This window comes from Pelophylax lessonae (assembly GCF_965119305.1).
Source record: "Pelophylax lessonae genome assembly, chromosome: 13".
In the NCBI taxonomy this organism is placed as follows: domain Eukaryota; kingdom Metazoa; phylum Chordata; class Amphibia; order Anura; family Ranidae; genus Pelophylax; species Pelophylax lessonae.
In genome coordinates, this window is record NC_138780.1 from 13,646,982 (window position 1) to 13,674,307 (window position 27,326).

General features: G+C 42.4%; 1 pseudogene across 1 annotated transcript; it reads left to right on the forward strand.

The window, feature by feature from the left end:
* The first annotated feature begins 18,747 nt into the window (after positions 1 to 18,747).
* On the forward strand, positions 18,748 to 27,048 carry LOC309543453 (fibrinogen-like protein 1; annotated as a pseudogene). The gene is made up of 5 exons: positions 18,748 to 18,820; positions 21,470 to 21,561; positions 22,996 to 23,116; positions 23,969 to 24,154; positions 26,753 to 27,048. The product of its transcript is annotated as a fibrinogen-like protein 1 (transcript).
* The last annotated feature ends 278 nt before the right edge of the window (positions 27,049 to 27,326 follow it).

A 27,326-nucleotide genomic window follows, 5' to 3' on the forward strand; every position in this document is an offset into this window, starting at 1 on the left:
AATTCCCTCTTCACATTAGAGTGCCCACATCACACCAGAGGCCCCATCACACCATAGTTCCCTCTTCACATTAGAGTTCCCTACATCACCCCAGAGGCTCCATCACACCATAGTTCTCTCTTCACATTAGAGTTCCCACATCACACCAGAAGCCCCATCACACCATAGTTCCCTCTTCATATTAGAGTTCCCACATCACACCAGAAGCCCCATCACACCATAGTTCCCTCTTTACATTGGAGTCTCCACATCATACCTGAGGCCCTATCACACCATAATTCCCTCTTCACATTGGAGTTCCCACATCACACCAGAGGCCCTAGCACACCATAGATCCCTCTTCACATTGGAGTCCCCACATCACACCAGAAGCCCCATCACACCATAGTTCCCTCTTCACATTAGAGTCCCCAGATCACATCAGAGGCTCCATCACACCATAGTTCCCATTTCATATTAGAGTCCCCACATCACGCCAGACGCCTTTCACACCATAGTTCCCTCTTCACATTAGAGACTCCCCCCATCACACCTTCAAATTGGAGTCCCCCATTCCCATGCTTATAGCATTATAGACTCTACCCAATGCTCTAGAGTAAGGCTCTAGTCCTAGAGAGTGGGAGACCTCCATGTTGAAGTAAAGGGGAGAAACATCAAAACTTGCAACCCAGCCCAGGCAACTTTTTATGCCAGCAGGAGCTCCCAAGCTGCACAATTAGCCAGTGCCCCAAGACTTTTTTCTTGCTGCCTGGGCAAGACAACTGAGACTCAACCCAATGCTCTAGAGTAAGGCTCTAGTCCTAAAGAGTGGGAGACCTCCATGTTGAAGCAAAGGGGAGAAACATCAACACTTGCAACCCAGTCCAGGGCACCTTTTTTATGCCAGCAGGGGCTCCCGGGCTACACAATTAGCCAGTGCCTGCAGAATTTTTTCTTTATGCCTGAGCAGGACATGTGAGATTCAACCTAATGCTCTAGAGTAAGGCTCTAGTCCTAGAGAGTGGGAGACCTCCATGTTGCCATGTTGAAGCAAAGGGGAGAAACATCAACACTGGCAACCCAGCCCAGGTAACTTTTTTATGCCAGCAGGAGCTCCCAGGCTGCACAATTAGCCAGTGCCCCCAGAATTTTTTCTTGCTGCCTGAGCAGGACAACTGAGACTCAACCCAATGCTCTAGAGTAAGGCTCTAGTCCTAGAGAGTGGGAGACCTCCATGTTGAAGCAAAGGGGAGAAACATCAACACTTGCAACGCAGCCCAGGCAACTTTTTATGCCAGCAGGGGCTCCCAGGCTGCACAATTAGCCAGTGCCCCCAGACTTTTTTCTTGCTGCCTGAGCAGGACAACTGAGATTCTACCCAATGCTCTAGAGTAAGGCTCTAGTCCTAGAGAGTGGGAGACCTCCATGTTGAAGCAAAGGGGAGAAACCTCAACACTTGCAACGCAGCCCAGGCAACTTTTTATGCCAGCAGGAGCTCCCAGGCTGCTCAATTAGCCAGTGCCCCCAGAATTTTTTCTTGCTGCCTGAGCAGGACAACTGAGACTCAACCCAATGCTTTAGAGTAAGGCTCTAGTCCTAGAGAGTGGGAGACCTCCATGTTGAAGCAAAGGGGAGAAACATCAAAACTTGCAACCCAGTCCAGGGCACCTTTTTATGCCAGCAGGAGCTCCCAGGCTGCACAATTAGCCAGTGCCCCCAGAATTTTTTCTTGCTGCCTGAGCAGGACAACTGAGATTCTACCCAATGCTCTAGAGCATGGGTGTCCAACCTTTTGGCTTCTCTGGGCCACATTGAGTGTAGAGAAATTTTCTCGGGCCGCATATAAAATATATACTATAGTTAAGGTATACAGTATAAGTAATAAAATGCAGCTGCGCCCTTCCCTCGCCCCTGCACTAATTTAACACAATTTAACACAACTAGAGGATGCTCAAATGAAATTGAATCAGTATACAGAGGTTTACTTCTTCTGAGCGATAATAAAGGAACACTCTAACCACCATGACCACTTCAATGATTTGAAGTGATCATGGTGGTAGGAGTCAGAAACACTGCATATGCTCCGCTCCCCCCCCCCCCCAAGGCAGCCTCTGCCCACCGTTAGTTGGATGCTGCTTTGACCGTGCCCCCGACCTGACTTCCTTCCTCCCCAGCAAAAGAAAAAAAATTGTCAGGTGGCAGTGGGCCGCATTGCCTGAGGCTCCGGGCCGCATGCGGCCTCGGGCCGCAGGTTGGACATGCCTGCTCTAGAGTAAGGCTCTAGTCCTAGAGAGTGGGAGACCTCCATGTTGAAGCAAAGGGGAGAAACATCAACACTTGCAACGCAGCCCAGGCAACTTTTTATGCCAGCAGGAGCTCCCAGGCTGCTCAATTAGCCAGTGCCCCCAGAATTTTTTCTTGCTGCCTGAGCAGGACAACTGAGACTCAACCCAACGCTCTAGAGTAAGGCTCTAGTCCTAGAGAGTGGGAGACCTCCATGTTGAAGCAAAGGGGAGAAACATCAACACTTGCAACCCAGCCCAGGCAACTTTATATGCCAGCAGGGGCTCCCAGGCTGCATAATTAGCCAGTGCCCCCAGAATTTTTTCTTGCTGCCTGAGCAGAACAACTGAGACTCAACCCAACGCTCTAGAGTAAGGCTCTAGTCCTAGAGAGTGGGAGACCTCCATGTTGAAGCAAAGGGGAGAAACATCAACACTTGCAACCCAGCCTAGGCAACTTTAAATGCCAGCAGGGGCTCCCAGGCTGCACAATTAGCCAGTGCCCCCAGAATTTTTTCTTGCTGCCTGAGCAGGACAACTGAGACTCAACCCAACGCTATAGAGTAAGGCTCTAGTCCTAGAGAGTGGGAGACCTCCGTGTTGAAGCAAAGGGGAGAAACATCAAAACTTGTTGTCAGAGAAGTCTGGTCCATAGGATAGATGGAGTTTCTCAGAGCATGCATACGCGCATCTGCAGACCAGCAACTGGTCAAGCAGACACATGCGCACTCGCGCATTGGCAAACGCGCGTTTGCACATCAATGCGCACGCCCATCACTAAGTTGGCGCCAGGCTGGCTATTCAAACTGACTCCCTGCATGGACTCATTGCGGTTTGGTCTGCAGCTTCTGTGTACTGTTCCTGACTCCGTGTGACCTCTGAGCTTTTCCCTAACCTGTGCTTGTCTGCTTCATACCCTGACCCCGGCTTGTCTTCTGGATTTCGCTTCTGCCTCCTGATCCTGCCTTGCTGCTCTCCTGGTACCGACTTGGCTTGTGACCCGACCATTCTGCTGTCCATCCTGCCCGTCCATTTCCGACCCGGCTTGTCTGACCCTGCACCCTGCTCATCCGGCCTGCTACAACTTCAGCCCAGCAAGTCTTGCTTCCAGCTTTCTTTTACCAGCCTGTTCACTGCGGTCACGCAAACTCCTGGACTGATTACAGGCACTCCTATGCCACCGTGCTCTTGTGGCTGCTGTTTCACTATCAGTGGTCCACGACCCGGAGTTGTACGAGAGGCCATCCTCTACACATCCGTCAGGCTCACCGACCAGGTACGAGACACTTGCAACCCAGTCCAGGGTACCTTTTTATGCTAGCAGGAGCTTCCAGGCTGCACAATTAGCCGGTGCCCCCAGACTTTTTTTTTTGGTACCTGAGCAGGACATCTGAGACTCAACCCAATGCTCTAGTCATCCGTCTGACTTATCATCTCAGGAAACCTTATACATCATCCTCTGATAATCCACTCTATTCAAACTGCTGATAAAAGTGGACCTTGGAGGCGTAGTGGTGTAATAAAATTGTTATAGAAACAACGTATGGCATCTTTACAAATCTGAATTAACCACTTTACCGCTGCTCACTGAGCTGCTACTGCGGCAAAGTGGCTCGATAACGTCTGACGACGTAGACCTACGTTGCCAGACATTCCCCCCCCCCCTTGGCGGCGCGCGCGCCGCCGGTGGCTCGCTCCTGCTGTATTCAGTCACAGCGGGAGTCGGGCCAGGGGAGGAGCGGCGGTGATCACCGCCGCTCTTCCCCGATCGTCTGGGAATCGAGTGTGGAGATCCGCCCACTTGTGTAAACAAAGCGGGCGGATCTCCTCTGTGACAGGCAGGGTCAGATTGCAGGGTTCAGCATAGCTGAACCTGCGATCTGTCCCTGTGTCACTCAGTCACCTCCCCCCACACACGTCAGTAAGCACCAGGCATACATTAACCCCTTGTTCACCAATAAAAATTAACCCCTTCCCTGCCAGTGTCATTTTTACAGTAACAGTGCATATGTATAGCACTGATTACTGTAGTAATGTCACTGGTAACCCCAAAAGTGTCAAAAATGTCAGTCAAGGGTCTGATCTGTCCGCCGCAATGTTGCAGTCCCGCAAATAAAATTGCAGATCGCCGCCATTACTCGTTAAAAAAAACCCACCAAAAATGACAGAAATCTTTCCCTTAGTTAGTAAACGCAATAACTTTTGCGCAAACCAATCAAAATACGCTTATTGCAATTTTTTTTACCAAAAATATGTAGCAGAAAACAAATTAGCCTAAAATGATAAAAAAAATTTGATTTTTACATTTTTTTGGGGGAATTTCATATAAAAAAAATGTGAAAAATATTGTTATTTTTTCAAAATTGTCGCTCTTTTTTTGTTTATAGCGCAAAAAGTAAAAATCGCACAGGTGATCAAATACCACCAAAAGATAGCTCTGTTTGTGGGAAAAAAAGGACGTAAATTTCGTTTGGGTACGCTATTGCATGACCGCGCAATTGTCAGTTAAATTTGCACAGTGCCCAATCGCAAAAAGTGGCCCAGACGTAAGACAGCAAAATCCTCCGGTGGTAAAGTGGTTAATGTAATCAGATGAAAAACGAGAGGTTGGGGACAACACTGCTTTTTGGCCACTAGATGGCGATGAAGATCAAGTATTTATTCACTGTGCACATCAGCACCATCTAGAGGTCATAATGCAGTATTTTTCCCGAACCACTTGTTTTTCATGAATGAGAAACCTGCAACCTGTAGAGAAAATAGCCTGATATCATATTATTTTACCCTGTTTGCACAGCATTCATGTTTTTTGCTGTTTGAATTGAGGAGATCCATGCTCTCCATCCATACTGGTCACCATTGAGACTTAAGAAGCTCGGAATAAGAAGAGAAGGAAAATCTTCCAATGGGGACACCTGCTCCAGGGAATGCTAAATGCTGTCTTAGAAGGGAATTCTGATCGCTTTGGGAAATTTCTACTTATTTCCTGTGGTGTCTCTGGGACAGGAAGGGAATGAAGTTTTCCCCAATGTTAGGTAGCAAAAAAATTACCTGGAAGGCATTTTGACTTTTCTCTACTACCCAAAACTTGGGGTATACAAAACAATGGGCTTATAGAAACCATGTACAGGGCGAGTGAATAAGGAAAAACAATGTGAAAAGTCACTTTGCCAGGAATACCCAATATCGATGTTTGCTTGCACATGATTGAATGATTGAAGTCAACACAAATTCATCTCATTCATTATTAGGAGGGGGGGGGGTCCTTTTTCCAACTCAGTGATTCCGTTTTTGATTTTTTTTTCCCCCCCCCCCGGAAATGTTGGTGTTATATCTTTTACTTGGATGTTACAGTATAAGAGTAAATACAAAAAAATTTTTTTTTTTTTAAAGAGGAGAGTGGGGTGATTTTTTTTCTATAACCACTGTATATATACTGTATATCTACTATACATATATATATATATATATATACATACACATATGTACATACACACACACACATACACACTAATGTGTGTGTAAATATATATAACATATACACACACTGTATCTCACAAAAGTAAGTACACCCCTCCCATTTTTGTAAATATTTTATTCTATCTTTTCATGTGACAACACTGAAGAAATGACACTTTGCTACAATGTAAAGTAGTGAGTGTACAGCTTGTATAACAGTGTAAATTTACTGTCCCCTCAAAATAACTCAACACACAGCCATTAATGTCAACAAAAGTGAGTACACCCCTAAGTGACAATGTCCAAATTGGGCCCAAAGTGTCAATATTTTGTGTGGCCACCATTATTTTCCAGCACTGCCTTAACCCTCTTGGGCATGGAGTTCACCAGAGCTTCACAGGTTGCCACTGGAGTCCTCTTCCACTCCTCCATGATGACATCACAGAGCTGGTGGATGTTAGAGACCTTGCGCTCCTCCACCTTCCATTTGAGGATTCCCCACAGATGCTCAATAGGGTTTAGGTCTGGAGACATGCTTGGCCAGTCCATCACCTTTACCCTCGGCTTCTTTAGCAAGGCAGTGGTTGCCTTGGAGGTGTGCTTGGGGGTCGTTATCATGGGAAGGGAAGACTGCAAGCCAAGCCTTCTCATCCAACATCAGTGACTGACCTTACAAATGTGCTTTTGGAAGAATGGTGAAACATTCCCATAGACACACTCCTAAACCTTGTGGACAGCAGGTTTAGAAGTGTGTCTATGGGAAAGTTTGACCATTGTTCCCGAAGTGCATTGGTGAGGTCAGGCACTGATGGTGGATGAGAAGGCTTGGCTTGCAGTCTCTGCTGTAATTTATCCCAAAGGTGCTTGTAAAGGCAGGCCTCCCAAAACTTTTGATAATATAGTGTATGTATATATATATATATATATGTGTGTGTGTATATATATATATATATATATATATATATATATACAGTATATCCTGGCCCTACCTCACGTCAGCACACGATGGGTTAACACCTCCTCTGGAGCCCACAGGACCACCTCTTCCTAGCTAAATAAAAGACAGCCCCTCCCCCACTGAAGTGCTCTTTTTTTTTGGTCATGCTCCAGGCCACCTGTGGATTGCAGATGGTAAGTACTTTGTTTGCTGCAAGTATATCCCGTCCCTGTCGAACCTACCTTCCATGTTCGGCCTCTCATGGAGTTGGAAGACCCTGAATGTTGGATGGTAAACCCTCCTGAAACTGGGTGCCCTTTGTGCCGGCCCGCGGGCAATGCTGCTTAAACAGCACAAATATTCTACAGGTGTGGTATTAGTAAGCTCTGCGATGTCACCATTGGGGGTATTTTCCTGTCTTGTATAGGCGCGGTGTGCTGCACTGCTCTCCTGGCTTTGTCTTCAGTCTGAAAGCGGCAGTGGATGATGTCACAGAGGGCGGGGAGATGCGGCGGCGCTGGGTAGGGAACGCCAGTCGCCAAGCAGCAGCTTAACCACCTCTGGGACGGAAGGATTTGCCCCCTTAATGACCAGGCTACTTTTTGCGATTTGGCACTGCGTTACTTTAACAGACAATTGCGCGGACGTGCTATGCTGTACCCAAATACAATTGATGTTCTTTTTTTCCCCCACAAATAGAGATTTCTTTTGGTGGTATTTGATCACCTGTGTGTTTTTTTTTTTTTTTTTTTTTTCAATAAAATAGTGGAAATTCTGAAAAGAGGAGAAAAAAAAAATGAAGAAAATAATAATAAAAAAAAAAAAAAAAAAAAATTATTTATTTATATATATATATATATATATATATATATATATATATATATATATATATATATATATATATATATATATATATATATATTTTTTTTTTTTTTTTTTTACTTTCTGCTATATAACATTCTACCCCCCCCCCCCCAAGAAAAAAAATTTTTTTTCATAATTTTAGGCAGTATTTTGATTGGTTTGTGCAAAAGTTATCTTGTCTACCAACTAGGGGAAAGATTAATGGCACTATATATATATATATATATATATATATATATATATATATATATATATATATATATATATATACACACACATACTGTATTTTCTGGCATATAAGACTACTTTTGAACCTCAAAAAAATCCCCCAAAAATGGGGGGTCGTCTTATACGCCGAGTATAATATCTCCAAGGTAACCTAAGTATAAGTATTACCGGTAGATCATGTAATAGGGGGGTCGTCTTATACGCCGGAAAATACAGTGTGTGTGTGTATATATATATATATTTTTTTTTTTTTTTTTTTTTACTAGTAATGGCGGCTATCTGCGATTTTTTTTTTTTTTTTTTTTTTTTTTTTTTTTGTGGCACTGCGACATTACGGCAGCCAGATCGGACCCCTAACTGACATTTTTTGTCACTTTTGGGGGGACCAGTGACATTACTACAGTAATCAGTGCTAAAAATATGCGCTGTTATTGTCATAATGACACTGGCAGGGGAGGGGTTAACCCAGGGGCGATCAAAGGGTTAAATGTGAGCCTAGGGGGTGCTTTTTAACTGGGGGAGGGACTTGTGGAATCAACACAGAGCCCTGTGTTCCTAAATAGGAGGATCACAGGCGCTCTGTGTCCATTCCAGGGAGAAGAACGGTCAGATGTGTTTAAAACAGCAGACCGTCGTTCTTTCTCAGCAGGGAGCGGTTGCCCCTGGCCCAGTGGATCGGCTTTCCCACCTCCTAATGGGAGCGCCCATGGACCCCAAATTTGGCACACATGTAGGGGAGACTCTCAGCTACTTAAGATACAATTTTGGGACCCCGGGGACCTACGTTCGCCCAACGCCAGCTCCCCAAAGTCGGTCATCACTGGTGCTTCTGACTTCGGTTCGCGCAGCCGAGCCAGCCTGTTGCAGTATATCTGCGATAGGCGGTCAGCAAGTGGTGTCAAACTGGCGGCCCTCCAGCTGTTGCAGAACTACAAGTCCCATGAGGCATTGCAAGGCTGACAGTTACAAGCATGACTCCCACAGGCAGAGGCATGATGGGACTTGTAGTTCCGCAACAGCTGGAGGGCCACCAGTTTGACGCCCCTGGCCGAGCTGGCAGATGAACTGGTTTCTCCCCTCTCTCTGCAGTCCTGCCAGTTTATTCTTGTGCAGTAAAGATTTGTTTGCTTCCCTGCTGTGCTGTGTGTTCCTGGGGGTTAGACAGTCTGAATGGTCTTTGTCTCAGATTCTGTGTCTGCTTCTGGAAGGGCTGCTGCTTCTGAAGTAAGTATTTGAAAGCAGATGGGTCTTTAAAGGGACAGGGCACAGAAGACTAGCAAAGGTAGGAGCATGGGACATAATTTTAAGAGTGCTCAAGGAATGCTCAGTGTGGTGTTTTGCATTATTTTAGGAGCAGAAACGCAAACAATCAAGAAAACATAGACCCGGCACTGGTCATCTCCTGACCAGGACAGTCTGCATTCCTCGGATTCCTGCACAGGGCGGCTTTCATGCTCCTCAAGCAGCTCACGTGGCAATGGCTCACCTGCGTTTAAATCAGCGCAATCGAAAATGCCTCGCCGAGCCCTGGATGCATGTTGGCCCTGCATGCAGTCTGCAGTGACAGGAAAATTAATTTTGCATGGATTGCCTCAAATGATAATGGATAAGGAAGCGGATGCACAAACTTAACCACTTAAGCCCTGGAAGATTTTACCCCCATTCCGACCAGGGTTTTTTTTGCGATTCGGCACTGCGTGACTTTAACGGACAATTGCGTGGTCGTGCGACGCTGTACCTAAACAAATTTAACTTCCTTTTTTTTTCCCCACAAACGGAGCTTTCTTTTGGTGGCATTTGATCACCTGTGCGATTTTGGAAAAAAAAAAAAAAAAAAAAGAGCGTCAATTTTGCAAAAATAACAATATTTTTCAAATTTTTTTATATGAAATTCCCAAAAAAAAAAATAAAACATCAAAACTTTTTCATCATTTTAGGCCAATTTGTTTTCTGCTACATATTTTTGGTAAAAAAAATTGCAATAAGCGTATTTTGATTGGTTTGCACAAAAGTTATTGCGTTTACTAACTAAGGGAAAGATTTCTGTAATTTTTGGTGTTTTTTTTAACGCGTAATGGCGGCGATCTGCGATTTTTTTTTATTTTTTCCGGTATTGTGGCGCACAGATGGGACCCTTGACTGACATTTTTGACACTTTTGGGGGTTACCAGTGACATTACTACAGTAATCAGTGCTATATATATGCACTGTTACTGCAAAATGACACTGGCAGGGAAGGGGTTAACTTTATTGGGGAAGGAGGGGTTAAGTGTGTCCCTAGGGGTGTGCTTCTAACTGTGATTGGCTGTGGCTACTGGTGTAGGAACAGTGATAACGGTCCTACATAGTAGAACCGTATGATCACCATTCATACACAGGGGACAATGACAGGTGGCTGTGTTTACATTAGTCGCCTGCCTTTCTCCCTTCACAGCGGACGATAGCGAGTGACCGGCGGACATCGGGTCCGCAGGTCACACGTACTGACTTCCCCGCAAACAAGCCGGGGCGGGCGCGCGCCCGCTATTGGCTCACATGCAAGTGACAGGCGAGTGACGTACCCATACCTCACTTTGCCTGGCCAGTATATGTACTTGCGGCGGTCGGCAACTGGTTAAAAACCTAGAGGCTGTAGTGGAAAGTATGCAGCAAATATCCATGCCACAGGCAAGACGCATGCCCAACATCACGAAACCACGCAGATATTTCCAAATGTGAGAAAGGAAGGGCCGTCTTTTCCTATGACAGAGTAAAAAGCTCATTGATGAAGAATAGGAGAGATCTGATAAGAAGACCAAATTACAGTAAAGGTCCCCAAGCTTATATATGTGTGTGTATAATATATATAGCACCCTCCTGGGTAGGTCCTAGGAAAAGTATATGGGTTGCCCTGCCTGCTTATCAGGGGGGGCCTTGATTGTTCAGCAGGCCGTCATGTGTTTCCAGGTGTGTCTGGTGAGCTTGGGGAGTCACTGTGTCCAATGGGGGCTCTCATTGGACAGTGGAGGAAACCTGACCAATAGCACACCAGGGCTTGTATCTATCCCAGAGGGCAGAACCTGCCGCAGTGCATCCTGGGATGGGGTATTAGTTTGAGGGGAGCACATGACACGGGTCTTTGGTGGGAAGCGGAGTCCCAGGAGGAGGGTGACGGCTGTCGGTCGTCCTGTCAGTGAGGGATGGTGTCCTTGGCGGTCGGCCTAGAATAAGGTGACCAGATTTTTTAAATAAAATCCGGGGACATATATATTTTTTTTTTTAATGGAAAATGGCACAGGACTGCACAGGACTGCATAATACACAGGGTGTTGGGCACAGGACTACATAATGCACAGGGTGTTGGGCACAGGACTGCATAATACACAGGGTGTTGGGCACAGGACTGCATAATACACAGAGCGTTGGGTACAGGACTGCATAATACACAGAGTGCTGGGCACAGGACTATATAATACACAGAGCGCTGGGCACAGGACTGCATAATACAGTGTTGGGGCACAGGACTGCATAATACACAGAGTGTTGGGGCACAGGACTGCATAATACACAGAGTGTTGGGGCACAGGACTGCATAATACACAGAGTGTTGGGGCACAGGACTGCATAATACACAGAGTGTTGGGGCACAGGACTGCATAATACACAGAGTGTTGGGGCACAGGACTGCATAATACACAGAGCGTTGGGGCACAGGACTGCATAATACACAGAGCGCTGGGCACAGGACTATATAATACACAGAGTGTTGGGGCACAGGACTGCATAATACACAGAGTGTTGGGGCACAGGACTGCATAATACAGAGTGTTGGGGCACAGGACTGCATAATACAGAGTGTTGGGGCACAGGACTGCATAATACACAGAGTACTGGTCACAGGACTGCATAATACACAGGGTACTGGTCACAGGACTGCATAATACACAGGGTACTGGTCACAGGACTGCATAATACACAGGGTACTGGTCACAGGACTGCATAATACACAGGGTGTTGGGCACAGAACTGCATAATAACACAGAGTGCTGGGCACAGGACTGCACAATACACAGAGTACTGGGCACAGGACTGCACAATACACAGGAGCGGCAGTGAGATCGTCCAGCAGGGGGCATCTGCATCTTAGCCAACATGCTGTTTCTCAGCCAGCATGGGATGCCCTGTCTACAATAATCCGGCCCTGAATCCGGGGACAGACTTGACCCGGGGACATTGTCCTCAATCCGGGGACTGTCCCAGGAAACCGGGGACGTCTGGTCACCCTAGCCTAGATGACAGAAGGTTGAGCTGAGCCACAGAGAGGGATCCAGTGTGCTGTGGACCGAGTGGAGCTGCTGGGGCAGAGGTTTCCAGGAAAGCAGAGTTGTGAGTACTGTAAACTGCCCAGGGGTCTGCCTAGGATAGGGGACCACTCCAGAAGGTCAGAGGGATCCAGGAGCCAGCTAACCAGGAGGAAGCTTAGAAAGGGGGTGCCAAGTCTAAGCCCTGAAGAGAAGTGTGTGTAAAGAGGCCGCCGGTGCGGGCCCTGAAGTGTTAAGAGTTGCAGCAGATGTACAAGTAGCTACCTCAAAGGAAAGTGATAAGGAAGCTTCTACAAGGACTTTGTGCCACAAGAAAGTGACAGGAGTCAGTTCAGTGCTAACAGACCGCAAGTCAGCGTTCATTAGCGTTGACCGGCATTCAGCCAGCGTCAAGTCAACGTCAGCACGAAATTGTTTTCAGTTGTCCCCACTAATATTGTGCATATTTGAGCCAGAAGAGTATCCCACTCATCCCTTCTCCCATCCAAGTTCTCAATAAACCTAAAAACCCAAAGATACCGGACTGATTCCTGTCTCAGTGCTCACACTTGGAGAATACGCCTAACTGCGCTGCTGTTGCTAGAGGAAACCCTGGTGGACCCATATCCAGCAAAACGGCTGGGAATCTATCTATCGATCTCTTCCCATGTCGATCTCTTCCCATGTCGATCTCTTCCCATGTCGATCTCTTCCCATGTCGATCTCTTCCCATGTCGATCTCTTCCCATGTCGATCTCTTCCCATGTCGATCTCTTCCCATGTCGATCTCTTCCCATGTCGATCTCTTCCCATGTCGATCTCTTCCCATGTCGATCTCTTCCCATGTCGATCTCTTCCCATGTCGATCTCTTCCCATGTCGATCTCTCCCATCGGCTTAGAAACCATATTGTGCTTTCACTGATATTCGGAGCACTGGACTTCTAGTTGATTGCACATTGATAACATTTATATAACAAAAAATCAGACAGTATATCCTTTTGGATTTTCCAAAAAAGCTATAATATGAGGTCAAACCTAAGCAACACACAACATAGTTGAAGGTAAATCTTAAAGCCGATTGTAAAGAAATTGTACAAGAAAATATGAGATTCTACTCCCAGAGCTCCATATCTACTTCACGATGTTGGACATTTGACAGAAGATCCCACACATTACAAAGACAACCAAATTCCATTGAAACTTGTTATAGACTATGAGCTGAAAATTACAGACCTTTATCTTCGGACCTTTGAGGATTTTCTTTGTAGATCCCTTGGTCTTCCTGTCTTAGTTGGGTTATAATTAAGGAAACAATAGATGTGCTGCTCGGTCTTCTACAATATTAGGAGGCTCTCCTTGGGTGCTTCTGGCTATAGCTGCTTTTTTCTTTAACCCCTCCTGGACCACCCCATGCAGATAATCCTGCGGCAGGGCGGCCCTCCTTGGCACCGGTACGTGATTTCATGCACTGGGTCTGGGGCGCCACCAGCAACCCGCTCCCGCTGTGATTGGACACAGCAGGAGCCGATCAGGAGAGGCAGAACGGGGGTCTGCCTACGTAAACAAGGTAGACCACCCTTCTGTGAGAGGGAAAGATAGAGATCATTTAAAGGAACACATTTAAAGTGTGCTTAATTAAATTTCCAGCCATGTACTTTTTTTTTTATTATTATTTTTTTATTATATATATATATATATATATATATATATATATATATATATATATATATATATATATATATATATATATATATATATATTAAAAGAAAAAATTTTTTTTATTATATAAAACTTTTTTTTTTTTTTTTTTTTTTTCGCAAAACCTAAAGAGCAAATGGGCTAGAGACACTGAGGACTTTCATGGTACAGTATAAACTCACAAACAAATGTTATTTTAAAAAAAAAAAATGCGAAGGTTTAAAATATATAGTATATAATATGTGTATAATGTAATATAATGTGTATAATGTAATATGTGTATAATATAATGTGTATAATAAAAAGCGCCCCCTAAAGGGCCAAATCTTCATCCGGACTTCTCCGCTCTGGTCTTCTCCCTCTTCGGTCTTCTTATCTTCTGCTCTTTTGCTGTCCGCTCTTCTGCTGTCCAATCTTCTGCTCTTTTGCCTCCTCTGGTCTTCTTCTTCTTCCTCCGGTCCTCCTCCGACGCTGTCCCCGGTGATTATGCCGGTCTCCGCAGCTTGTTATATAGCCATTAGAGGCGTGGCCTCCCGATGACGGCATCTGTGACATGAGGGGGCGGGGCCTCCCGATGTCATCGGGAGGCCACGCCTCTAATGGCTATATAACAAGCTGCAGAGACCGGAGACCGGCATAATCACCGGGGACAGCGTCGGAGGAGGACTGGAGGAAGAAGACGACCAGAGGAGGCAAAAGAGCAGAAGATTGGACAGCAGAAGAGCGGACAGCAAAAGAGCAGAAGATAAGAAGACCGAAGAGGGAGAAGACCAGAGCGGAGAAGTCCGAATGAAGATTTTTAATACATTTTCCAAAACGTCTCCTGTCATTATTTACCTACACTGCCTTTTATGGGGTGAATGGGTAGGGGTACAGTGTACCCCATACCCATTCACATAGGGAGGGGTCCGGGATCTGGGGGGCCCCCTTGTTAAAGGGGGCTTCCAGATTCCGATGAGCCCCCTGCCCGCAGACCCCCCACAACCGGCCAGGGTTGTGGGGATGAGGCCCTTGTCCTCATCAACATGGGGGCAAGGTGCTTTGAGGTGGGGGGTGCAGAGTGCCCCCTGCCCCAAAGCACCAACACCCCCCCCCTGTTGAGGGCATGTGGCCTGGTATGGTCCGGGGGGGGGGCGCTTGCTCGTCCCCTCCACCTTCCTGCCCTGCCGAACTGCATGCTCGGATAAGGGTCTGGTATGTATTTTTGGGGGGGTCCCCACGGCGTGGGGCTACCCTCAAATTCCATACCAGACCCGAAGGGCCTGGTTTGGAACCTGGGGGGGACCCCCACGCAGTGTTTTGCCCATTTTTGGCGTGGAGTTCCCCCTCAAGATTCTCACAGCGCAAGTCGGATCATCCTCATCCGACTTGCGGTGCGACTTCCATTCAAATCAATAGGCTCCCATAGGGAACCATTTTGAATGGAGGCAGAAAAAACGCTGCTAAAAGCAACGTGGCCAAACGTGCAATAACGCCAATGGTAAAAGCTACTGAAAGCACGTTAACGGCTGCTTTTTCCCCGGCATCAGAACTAGCTTTGCAGCACGTTTTTTTCTAACGTCCCGTGTACATGGAGCCTTAGAAGCACACTTAATCCTTTGATAGCCCCTGATGTTAACCTATTCCCTGCCAGTGTCATTAGTACAGTGACAGTGCATTTTTTCTTTTGCACTGATTACTGTATTGGTGTCACTGGTCCCCAAAAAGTGTTATTTAGTGTCAGATTTGTCCATTGCACTGTAGTAGACCCGCTAAAAAACATTGATCCACCGCTATTACTTGTAAAAACAATAAAAACTCCATAAATCTATTCCATAGGAACCATGGGGGTTCAAATCCTTCTCTATCCAAAACGAGAAAAAAAAAAAAAGTTTTCCCTTTTTGGTATTCTTTAGCATTGCTAGTTTGTGTTAGGATGGGGCTGATATCTCAGGTAACATTGAGAACGGCTATGTGGGTTGGTTGTACTTCTTCGTGTTATCACGTTACTGGTATCAATTGAAGTCCTATCTGATCGATCAGACATCCGCCTAATGGAGTCATTATCTCTATCTTCTGATTATGGCTTCAAGTCCTTTCTGGGTCACACTTATGGTCAGGAGACATCCCTTAACAAAGCCTTTAAACCTCTTCGTACCATATAAGTGCATTCCTTAAAGTCCATGTCCACCTCACATCCGAATTCATCTCTTTCAGGATGCTTTTCATTGTATTCTCCAATCTTAGAGACTGCTCCTTCATTCTTGGTCTTAGTGTCCAAATTAAGAATAAGCCAGTGAATTAGGCTAAATTGACTGTGTTGAAAAAAAATGCTGATTGCTGATACAGAAACTCTTTTCCTTGCTTTATTTTTTTGGAAATAAAATATTTTTAAATCTCTTTTATTTAAATGGAGAGCTTTGAAGAAATATTTTTGAGCTTTTAGTAATTATTTTTAATAGTTTGGTCTATTTAAGTGTTTGCATATATTATGCATATTTTTCTTTTTCTTTTTTTTTTTTTTTTCCTTTTCCTTTTTCGCTTTCTTTCTTTCTCTTTTACAACTTTTTTTTTTCTTTTACTCTCTTTTGATCTTTCTCCTTTTTTTTTTTTTTCTCTTTTTCTCTTTTTCTCTTTTTCTCTTTTTTTCTCTTTTTCTTTTTCTTTTTCTCTTTTTCTCTTTTTCTCTTTTTCTCTTTCTTTCTCTTTTTTTCTTTTTCTCTTTTTCTTCTTTTTCTTCTTTTTCTTCTTTTTCTCTTTTTCTCTTTTTCCTCTCTTTTTCTTCTTTTTCTCTTTTTCTCTTTTTCCTCTCTTTTTCTCTAATGAGGGAATTACACTTAAAAATGAAAAAAGTAGTATTCTAAAATAAGACTTTTGATACAAAAAGCAGTAAAACACCTCAATGAAAAAAACAGTGTTTAGGAGATTAGTAAAAGCCATGAGGACGTACAAATTGACATGAATATGTGGGGAGAACCCGGTATAGACACAAATGTTGAGGATAGTGGACACCGAAGCCCCCAACGTGTTTCAACATAAAGTCTTCTTTTGGGGGTAGATGTCCACTTGTCAAGGATATCTACAACAGATATATCACAAGAAGTAATGAGTAGATATGGTATGTGTCTATACTGGGGTTCCGGTGTAAAATTGCCCTTAAAGTCATACAAAAGAAAGCAAAATTACAATTTTCCTTTTGCTGTTTTTTTATGTCAGTGTAATCCAAGCATAAATATATTGTTTATTATCATGTTTTTTTTTCAATAGTTTTAAAAATCATTATTCCCCCCCCCCCCCCCCAAAGAAATTGCAAACCTAAGTATTGGAGAAACTAAATACACTTAAATTTATCTAAAATTGCATTTTTACTGCAGAATTTATATTATGTAAATTTGTTCTTTTAAAAATAACCCTAAATTAAACAAGTAATTAAGAAATATTTTCTTTCATTTTATTTTGTAAATTGTTCTTTAAAAATAATCATAAATTAAACACGTATTTAAGAAATAATTTCTTTCCTTATTTTATTATGTAAATTGTTCTTTAAAAATGATTATGTAATTAAGAGAGATCTTTTCTTTTTTTTACAGATCCTATTTGATAGAGACAAAAATATAAAGCTTAATAATAAAAATATTGTAAATATGTTCTTGTAAAATAAAGCAAAGACAGATCAGAATTTTATTGTGCATCATTGTTTAATTATTTAAATCTAATTAAAAAACAATACAAAACCTATTAATAAAAGTATTGATAAAATCCACAACTTTTAAGTCTAAATGCATGTAATTATCAGATTAAAGGTTTTCTAGCCTTAAACACCAGTCTCATACAGTCATCTCATTGGTTGTTGTTAATCTTCATTCTTAGCCTAGAGTGATTTAAAAGGACGACACTGAAAGGAGAAGCAGGGAAAGGAGAACTGAAAGGAACTACATAAAACATTTTCCGGAAAGGTAAGAGTTTATTTTGCTGTATCTGTTTATTTCCTTTTTGCTCTTTTTTTTTTGCTCATTTTTGTGAGTTCATCTTTAAATGAGTATTTTCTGTAGATATTTAAAAATGTTTTAGCAATAAAATTAAAGGAGAGGTAGGGTCAAAGCTCTTTTGGCTCAACTTCTCCTGTGGGTCACCGGAGTGCACTTAGTTCTGCAGTCCTGTGACCTCTATTTAGCCGACAGTGGGCTAACTCCTACTGTTGGCTTCCATCACTGAGAGACTTAGGAATTCGGAAAGATCTTCGACTTTAATATTGGGATTCACCCAGATGCCTGACTGGCAGTTGGCTCAGCTTGAGCCAACAGCTCCTGCCCCCTCCACAACCAGACACTCCAATGAGCACTGGAGGGGCAGAGTAGATAGCCAGTGACTGACAATCGCCGGCTCTCTGCTCAGTGAAGGCTGGCAATCGCCGGCTCTCTGCTCAGTGAAGGCTGGCAATCGCCGGCTCTCTGCTCAGTGAAGGCTGGCAATCGCCGGCTCTCTGCTCAGTGAAGACTGGCAATCGCCGGCTCTCTGCTCAGTGAAGACCGAGAGCCAAACAATCAGCGGTCTTGGAGCAGGCAGGGTGCAATACTGCATCCATCTAGGTGAGTATAAATGTTGTATTTTTTTTTTAAATCGCGCACTTCTTTTTTTGATTTTTATATATATATATATATATATATATATATATATATATATATATATATATATATATATATATATATATATATATATATATATTATAAAAAATATTTTTTCCAAGTTTTTTTTTTTTTTTTTTTCTAAGATGTTGTTGGATAGATTAATGCTTAGCTATGTATTACATTTTATAATAAGAATACTATTTATTATTATTAGGATTTATAAAGCTCCATCAGTTTATGTATTCTTCCTTTTTTCCTTTTTCCTTCTTCCTTTTTTTCCTTCTTCTTCCTTTTTTTCCTTCTTCTTCCTTTTTTTTCCTTCTTCCTTTTTTTCCTTCTTCTTCCTTTTTTTCCTTTTTCCTCCTTCCTTCTTTTTTTTTTTTTTTCATTCTATTTTTTTCAGGGCAAAAGTATGGCAGACTACAGACTATTCGGCTGCATTTTAGTAATAACTTTGTGTTTTCAAGGAATTCAATCACAGGTTTGTAAAGTCTCGTTCAACTTTCTTCTTCTTTTCTTTTTTTTTTCTTTTCCAATATTGAATATTTATTGGTTTCATGAACAGCATCTCAGATACAATAACAGAGATTTTACAGAGAATGAAACAGAACTATAAAATAGTCTCGCATATGCAGATGATAATATACACGTCAAATCATGGGTAGTCAATATCTAGCTGGGGCTGTGGAGCAGGAACTGAGAAGTGGATAGAAGGGATCTTAAGACTTTATTCGTTTACTCGTTCCTTCTTTGGATCTTTCAACTTTCTTATATGGGTAAAATGTTTTTTTACTTTTATTCCAGAGTCAAAAATGTAAAAACATTCATTAAAACATATAAAATATTTAATAGTCGTTTTAAGCAGTTACTCTTTAATAATATTACATTTTATATTATTATGTATTGTGGTATTTTTTTCAGGTATTCTTTATTGATAGTATTTTATTTAAATGTTGAATATTTCCGGAATCCTAGCACATTGCAAACATTTTAGGCTTTATTATAACAGAATAAGAATGTTTAATAATTTTTTCTTTTTTTTTTTTTTTTTGTTTTGTTTCCAAAGAGTCAAGTAGTTAAAGGTAAGTTAAAATCTTTAGTCACCCAGTATGTGATTATTTCGATATGGTGATTAAGATTTCTGGGGAGGGGGATTTTTATTTTTATGTATAGTTTTCAAATCCACGATGGACTGCAAAAATGTGGTCATGTGGTAATTTTTTTTTTTTTTAGACATTTGTAATGTTTGATAAAGTTCACATTTTAAAGCTTCCCATTGAGTAGAGGGGGGGGGGGGGGGGGCGTTCGGATCAATCGCGTCATCTAATGAAAATTCTGATATTGTTTAAATGGTATCTGCGAGGGTTTATCATATAAGATTTTATAATTTATCATCCAGGACCATGATTCTTAATGAAGTTCTGGTAGGGTAATAAAAGGAACACCTGGGCATGGTCTGACCAAATTGATTGGCCTCTTCGGGTGGGGGAGAGAGAGTCAATGTGTATTGACTTATGACAAAGAAGTCCAGCCTATGGTATGTGTTATGAGCGGGTGACTAGAAGGAATAGTCCTTCTTGCTATGATCGCCCAGTTGATGTTGTAACAGGAAACGTTTGAACCTATCAAGTTGGGCCTTGATTTGGGATCCCCTGGATGTGGTTGTATCTCGGTCTGGGTTAAGCATAAAATGTCATTTGCCCCCAGTTAATGACCCTGTTTGCAAAGTCCATTAAATCCATCAGGATACGGAAACCAGTAAGAGCATTGGCTGTAGTTGGGTAAGTATACATTGACGGTTGTGAAGGTTTTAACACCAAGCAAGCTATTCAGGAACAGATAGTGACCCTCCAGTTTTTTGGTCTTTAATTTGATGGGGGAGAGATTTATACAGTGCTATAGATACCCCATGGCCATCCTCACCATTTGTTTATGAAGAGAATTTTATTAGGTTGATTGATGCTGCTACCTAAATTTTTTTTTTTTTTTTTTTTTTTTTTTAGTCAGCAATTTTATATATTATATGTGGAGTATTTTATTAAAAAGTTGATTTAAGATTCAACTTGGAAATTGGAACGGAATGGAAATTATTCCATTATGTAACGTGATTAAGGTACCTTGAATCCATGTAGGGTAATTCTTATTATGGAAAATGGGTAAATAATAGAAGCAAAAATTAGTTTCCCGAAAAAGAATAATCATGACCATTTGTTTATGAAAAGAATGGTGCAGGGTTTCTCAACCAGGGTTCCTCCTGAGGTTGCCAGGGGTTTCCTTGAGAAATGGGCAATTTCTGCCTCTCACATAAGTTCCCAATGACGCCATTGTTCCTTTTAGATATCTGTAAGGGGGTTATTCTTCCCAGTGATAATAACATAAGGGGTCCATATAGTGAACTTGATGTTGAGTTGTTCACTTTAAGGTCATCACAGAGGACAAGGGGGCACTCTTTACGTCTAGAGGAAAACAGATTTTGTATCCAAATATGGAAATGTTTCTTCACCGTAAGAGCTGTGAAGATGTGGAATAGACTCCCTCCAGAGGTGATTCTGGTCAGCTCACTAGCTTTAAAAAAGTCCTTTCCTAGGTGTACATAATGTAACTGGGTACTAATATTTATAGGTAAAGTTGATCCAGGGAATATCCGATTGCCTCTTTGGGGATCAGGAAGGAATTTTTCCCCCTGCTGTAGCAAATTGGATCATACTTTGCTGGGGTTTTTTCACCTTCCTCTGGATCAACTGCGGGTATAGGATTGTGTATATGGGATTGTATGGTTGGGTTTTCATTACTGTTCATTTTTTTTTTTTTTTTAATTGGTTGAGCCGGATGGACTTGTCTTTTTTCAACCTGACTAACTATGTAATAATGACAAGAGTAAGGAACGTTCTTCCCACTGACTGTCACACTAATGTGTCATGAGTTGTAGATTTTTAGTCAAAATTTATTTCAAGGGTTCCTCTGTGTTAAAAGGGTTGAGAAAGGCTGAAATAGAGGATCGGGGACACATTTTATTAGGTTGATTGATGGTGCTACATTTTTTTTTTTTTTTTTTAGTCAGCAATTAAGATTTTAGTTGGTTTGTAGCTGAAATACAACTATGGTTATAATTAACATTTTACCTTGTTTTGTAGGACGTGATTGCTCCGAGATATGGCGGAAAAATAAAAATGCAGCTAGTGGAGTCTATCTAATTAAACCAGGTGGAGCTAATGCCTCTTTTCAGGTAACAACCAAACCTCTTTTGGTTTCCAAAAGAAATGTATGGATGGAGGAAAGTAAAGGAGATATAGGGCAAGAGAGACCACTGGGATCAAGAAAGAGGAGTGTGTGTGTATGTATATGTATGTGTGTGTGTATATATATATATAGATAGATAGATAGATAGATAGATAGATAATTATATACATACATAATATATATCTCACAAAAGTGAGTACACCCCTCACATTTTTGTAAATATTTTATTCTACCTTTTCATGTGTCAACACTGAAGAAATGACACTTAGCTACAATGTAAAGTAGTGAGTGTATAGCTTGTATAACAGTGTAAATTTGCTGTCCCCTCAAAATAACTCAATACACAGCCATTAATGTCTAAACCGCTGGCAACAAAAGTGAGTACACCCCTAAGTGACAATGTCCGAATTGGGTCCCATTAGCCATTTTCCCTCCCCGGTGTCATGTGACTCATTAGTGTTACAAGGTCTCAGGTGTGAATGGGGGTGCAGGTGTGTTAAATTTGGTGTTATCGCTCTCACTCTCTCATACTGGTCACTGGAAGTTCAACATGGCACCTCATGGCAAAGAACTCTCTGAGGATCTGAAAAAAAAGAATTGTTGCGCTACATAAAGATGGCCTAGGCTATAAGAAGATTGCGAAGACCCTGAAACTGAGCTGCAGCACGGTGGCCAAGACCATACAGCTGTTTAACAGGACAGGTTCCACTCAGAACAGCCCTTGCCATGGTCGAACAAAGAAGTTGAGTGCACATGCTCAGCGTCCTATCCAGAGGTTGTCTTTGAGAAAAAGACGTATGAGTGCTGCCAGCATTGCTGCAGAGGTTGAAGGGATGGGAGATCAGCCTGTCAGTGCTCAGACCATATGCTGCACACTGCATCAAATTGGTCTGCATGGCTGTCATCCCAGAAGGAAGCTTCTGGAAATGTCCAAATTGTGTCAAAAGTGTCAATATTTTGTGTGGCCACCATTATTTTCCAGCACTGCCTTAACCCTCTTGGGCATGGAGTTCACCAGAGCTTCACAGGTTGGCACTGGAGTCCTCTTCCACTCCTCCATGATGACATCACAGAGCTGGTGGATGTTAGAGACCTTGCGCTCCTCCACCTTCTGTTTGAGGATTCTCAATAGGGTTTAGATCTAGAGACATGCTTGGCCAATCCATCACCTTTACCCTCAGCTTCTTTAGCAAGGCAGTGGTCTTCTTGGAGGTGTGTTTTGGGTTGTTATCATGTTGGAATACTGCCCTGTGGCCCAGTCTCCGAAGAGAGGCGATAATGCTCTGCTTCAGTATGTCACAGTACATGTTGGCATTATATACAGTGTATTATATAAATTTTATATTTTTTCAAACTTTCCATACTCTATGAGCTGGTTTATAACCCCATTACGATAGAATGCTTTCTGCTCCCCCTGCAGGTTTACTGTGAAATGACACAGAGCGGAGGTTGGACTCTTATACAGTTTCGTAATGGGTTAAATGGAGTGAATTTCAACGGACTATGGAGCAGCTATGAACAAGGATTTGGAAATGTCAGCGGTAAGCAGTCAACTGTGCTGTCTGTATATTTTACTATTAAATTGAATGCAGCTAAAACCTTATTGCTTGTTTTTGATAGATTGGGCTGGGGAACATTTACCTCCTGGGCCAGTACTAAGAAGATATGTTGAGCTGGTGGCCCCAGCTGTATATACTTCACCATTCAGACATTAATTTGGGCTTAATCCAAAGAGACATAAAGTGGGCATAATACAACTACCTGCTCCCCATTCAGACTTGAAGCACAACATCCTTCTGAGGGAAATCTTCCAGCACAGAAATCCTCTGAGGCCCCGAGATGTTATGTACATGAATGCTGAGAGCTGCAAGAGAAAGCCAATGCTGAAACAATATGCAAGGCTGTCTGCCAATAAAACCATGTCCTTTAAGGACACCCAAATTCTACCATGCCCACCAATCAGTGCGGGCACCATGGCACGCTCTGTGTGGTAGACTTTCTTCTACAGAAGTCTGTCCCTACAATGAAAAGGCTAGTTGGTTTGTTGGCTAGTTGGTCGGGTTTTCCCACCCAGGACAAAGGTTCCCCGGCTTCTCTTGATGGGAAAGTATTAGAATTCCTGTTGGGCTTTAACTTCTATTAAAGGCCATGCTAGAGAGATTTCTCCCACTTACTGTCATGGTCGTAGGAAATGGGGAAAAATCTATAACAGGAGCATAGACAGCAATAAAACACTGATATGGGTTCTAGCCTTTCATGACTGTTATGCTGTTGGAGAATGTTTGTAATCTCTTTTTTTTTTTTTTTTTTTTTTTTTTTTTTTTTTTTTTTTTTTTGGTTTGATATTGTAAAGTAGAGTTAGTATTTTATTTTTTATTTTTTTATGCACATAGGTGAGCATTGGTTGGGACTGAAAAATATGAACATCCTGACTAATCAGAAGAACAGAAAATGTAAACTACGTATTAACCTGCAAGACTTTTCCAATGCCACCGCCTACGCACAATATGGCACCTTCAACATTGGCTCCAACTCTACATTCTATCCGCTAACAGTAGGAAAATTCTCAGGCACAGCCGGTACGAGCCCAAGGTTTAAGTTTCCTTCTTTCAGAAGTATTTAGGGAAAAATCTAATTGAAGTAGGAAAAAAAAGTCATAAAAAAATAGCAACTGAACGTATTGACTTGGGATAAAAACATAAAAGCTTAAATGATATCTAAAGCCATTTTTTTAAGAACAGGGTAGCGGTAAATCCCTTGCCAGTTTTATGTCATCTGTGTTCCATTGAGAAGATGTCCTTACACCTTCTGTCTCTTCGACATAACATGTTAAAGTGGCTTTAACGTGTTCTGTTACTATCATTAAAACGACGATCTTTTGATCCAAGTTGGATTCTTATTTTTGACATTGGGCTTTCCTTTAACCTACCACTACTAGAAACTTTGGAAATGACCACTAGGCCGTATGGCCATTAAGGTAGCAGCCCAGACCCTCTAAAAGGGTCCATCGCTAAATTTTCATTCAGTCGGGCCAGGTTGATTGGGAGAAAATTTACCCAAGCAGCCCCCTCTTATCACCCACTCACAGACCCTCTATTGAATAGGTCAGTCCAGCGCAGTAATCAACTTTTTAAAAACTTTCACACAACAGAAAGTGATGGAATATAATTATAATGTAAGGGAACAAGTTTTTCCATTGGAAGATTTCCCCTCTATTCTTCTTGTGTTCTGGGATTTCCCACCCCCTTCAAAATCAGTCACAATGGTTACCAAGACATGGTGAACCCCTGTAATGGGGACACCAAAGTGCATTTTTAATGAGCAAACAAGTAGAATAATAGCAGAAAACGTTTTGGAAAACATTTTTGATAATCATTTGTACATTCAACAGGCTTCTACATGTAATGTTGAAGATAAAGTCAAAAACTCTACCCTAATTAACTTGTTTGAAAGCATTAAAAGCAGCCCTTAATTTGCTGGGAACAAGTTTCGATCTGAAACCACAATTTGGGGCATCTTTAGCACATCTTAAAGTGTTGAAGAATTCTCATAGACTTATATGAAGCAGAAATTGAGAGACATGCTCAAGGCCAGTGGTCTCCAAACTGTGGCAATTTGCTTGCCTTTAGCTGGCCCCTGAGGCAAACTTGTCCGACTGATACAAGGCATTATTCCTCCCACTGATACCAATGATGGGGCACTATTCCTCCCATTGATTCCAATGATGGGGCACTATTTCTTACACTGACACCAATGATGGGAAACTGTTCCTTCCCCTGATACCAATGTTGGGGCACTATTCCTCACACTGACACCAATGATGGGACACTCTTCCTCCCACTGACACCAATGATGGGACACTCTTCCTCCCACTGATACCAATGTTGGGGCACTATTCCTCCCACTGACACCAATGTTGGGGCACTATTCCTCCCACTGATACCAATGTTGGGGCACTATTCCTCCCACTGACACCAATGTTGGGGCACTATTCCTCCCACTGACACCAATGTTGGGGCACTATTCCTCCCACTGACACCAATGTTGGGACACTATTCCTCCCACTGATACCAATGATGGGACACTCTTCCTCCCACTGATACCAATGATTGGACACTATTCCTCCTACTGACACCAATGATGGAACACTATTACTACCACTAATTCCAATGACGGGACACTATTCCTACCACTGATGTTAATAATGGGACACTATTCCTCCAAATGATACCAATGTTTGGGGACTATTCCTCCCCTTGATACCAATGATGAAGCACTAGTCATCCCACTGATGCCAATGATGGAACACTATTCCTCCAAATTATACCAATAATGGGAAACTATTCCTCCTACTGATGCTAATGATGGAGCACTAATTCTCCAACTAATACCAATGATGGGACACTATCCCTAACACTAATACCAATGATGGGGCACTATTCCTCCAAATTATACCAATGATGGGACACTATTCCTCCCACTGATACCAATGATGGGGCTCTATTCCTACCACGAATACCAATGATGGCACACTATTCCTTCCACTGATATCAATAATGAGACACTAGTCCTCCAAATTATGCCAATGATGGGGCACTATTCCTTCCACTGATACCAATGATTGGACACTATTCCTTTCACTGATACCAATGATGGGCTAGACCCCTGTTCTACTTAGTTGCAGAACACCATGGCCTAGAGCTTGAGGCACTGGTATCCTGCAAGAATAACTTTTTTTTTAATGCTAACAAATTCAAATTTTCTCTTCCCCCCGCGTGTTCTTTATTAAGCTAAAAACATCCATGTTCTGCCACTGGAGTTAAGCCACGGCATGGGGAAAGCAGTGCTATCGAATGGTAGACCGGAAGGAGAACTTCCCAAACAAAAATCCCACCCCATGACCTAAAATTGGAAGGAAGTAGGAGGAAGATCTTAGTGGAGAAAATGTTTTAGTTGAGTTTTTAGCCAGTGGTAGCAAATGGCTGATCTTTATTTTTAGGTATTTTTTAAAACCATCTATCACCCATCATAAAAGAGCTTCTTTTCAATATGTTTGTATGTCCATTGGTAAAAACATGGCCAAAGCAGTTCAAATTTAAGTTGAGATTCAAGGTCCTGAAATATTATGATTACTGTCCAAACGCCTAACTATGCTAACATTTTTTTTTTTCATGCAGGAGATGCATTCAAGGGAACTTCAGCCTCAACCAATCAGTATGGCAGAGCTTTCAGCACTGAGGATTCTCCCCATGATGGCTGCAATCCGCGATGTGTTGTAGATGACATGCGATTTAAGAGCTGCAGTCAGTTAGTGAAATCCGGCTGGTGGTTCAATGCCTGTGGATTGGCCAATCTCAATGGAAACTACCGCACACCACCAAATCATATGTACCAGACGTCTTTTTTGTCTTGGCCAACATGGAGGTTATATCAGTCTCTGAAATCCACAAAAATGTCTGTGATTTGCAACTAGAGGGGAACTGAAACAAGTGAAATTATTTGTCATTATTTGAAATTTATGTATAACAATATTTTTATTTAGATTGGGATAGAGTAGTGGAAAACCTGACACTCTAAACCCTCCCTAGGCTATCCAAAACTAGAAAAAATAATTTTGTATGTGGTTTTAAAGCTTAAGTTTAATCTGCTGATAATTGCCGCCTTTGGTTCCTCCCCCCCTCAAGAACATGCAAATAAAATGTTTGAAAAAAAAACTGTTTCTTATCTTCATTACCTTGTTTTCCCTTAGCT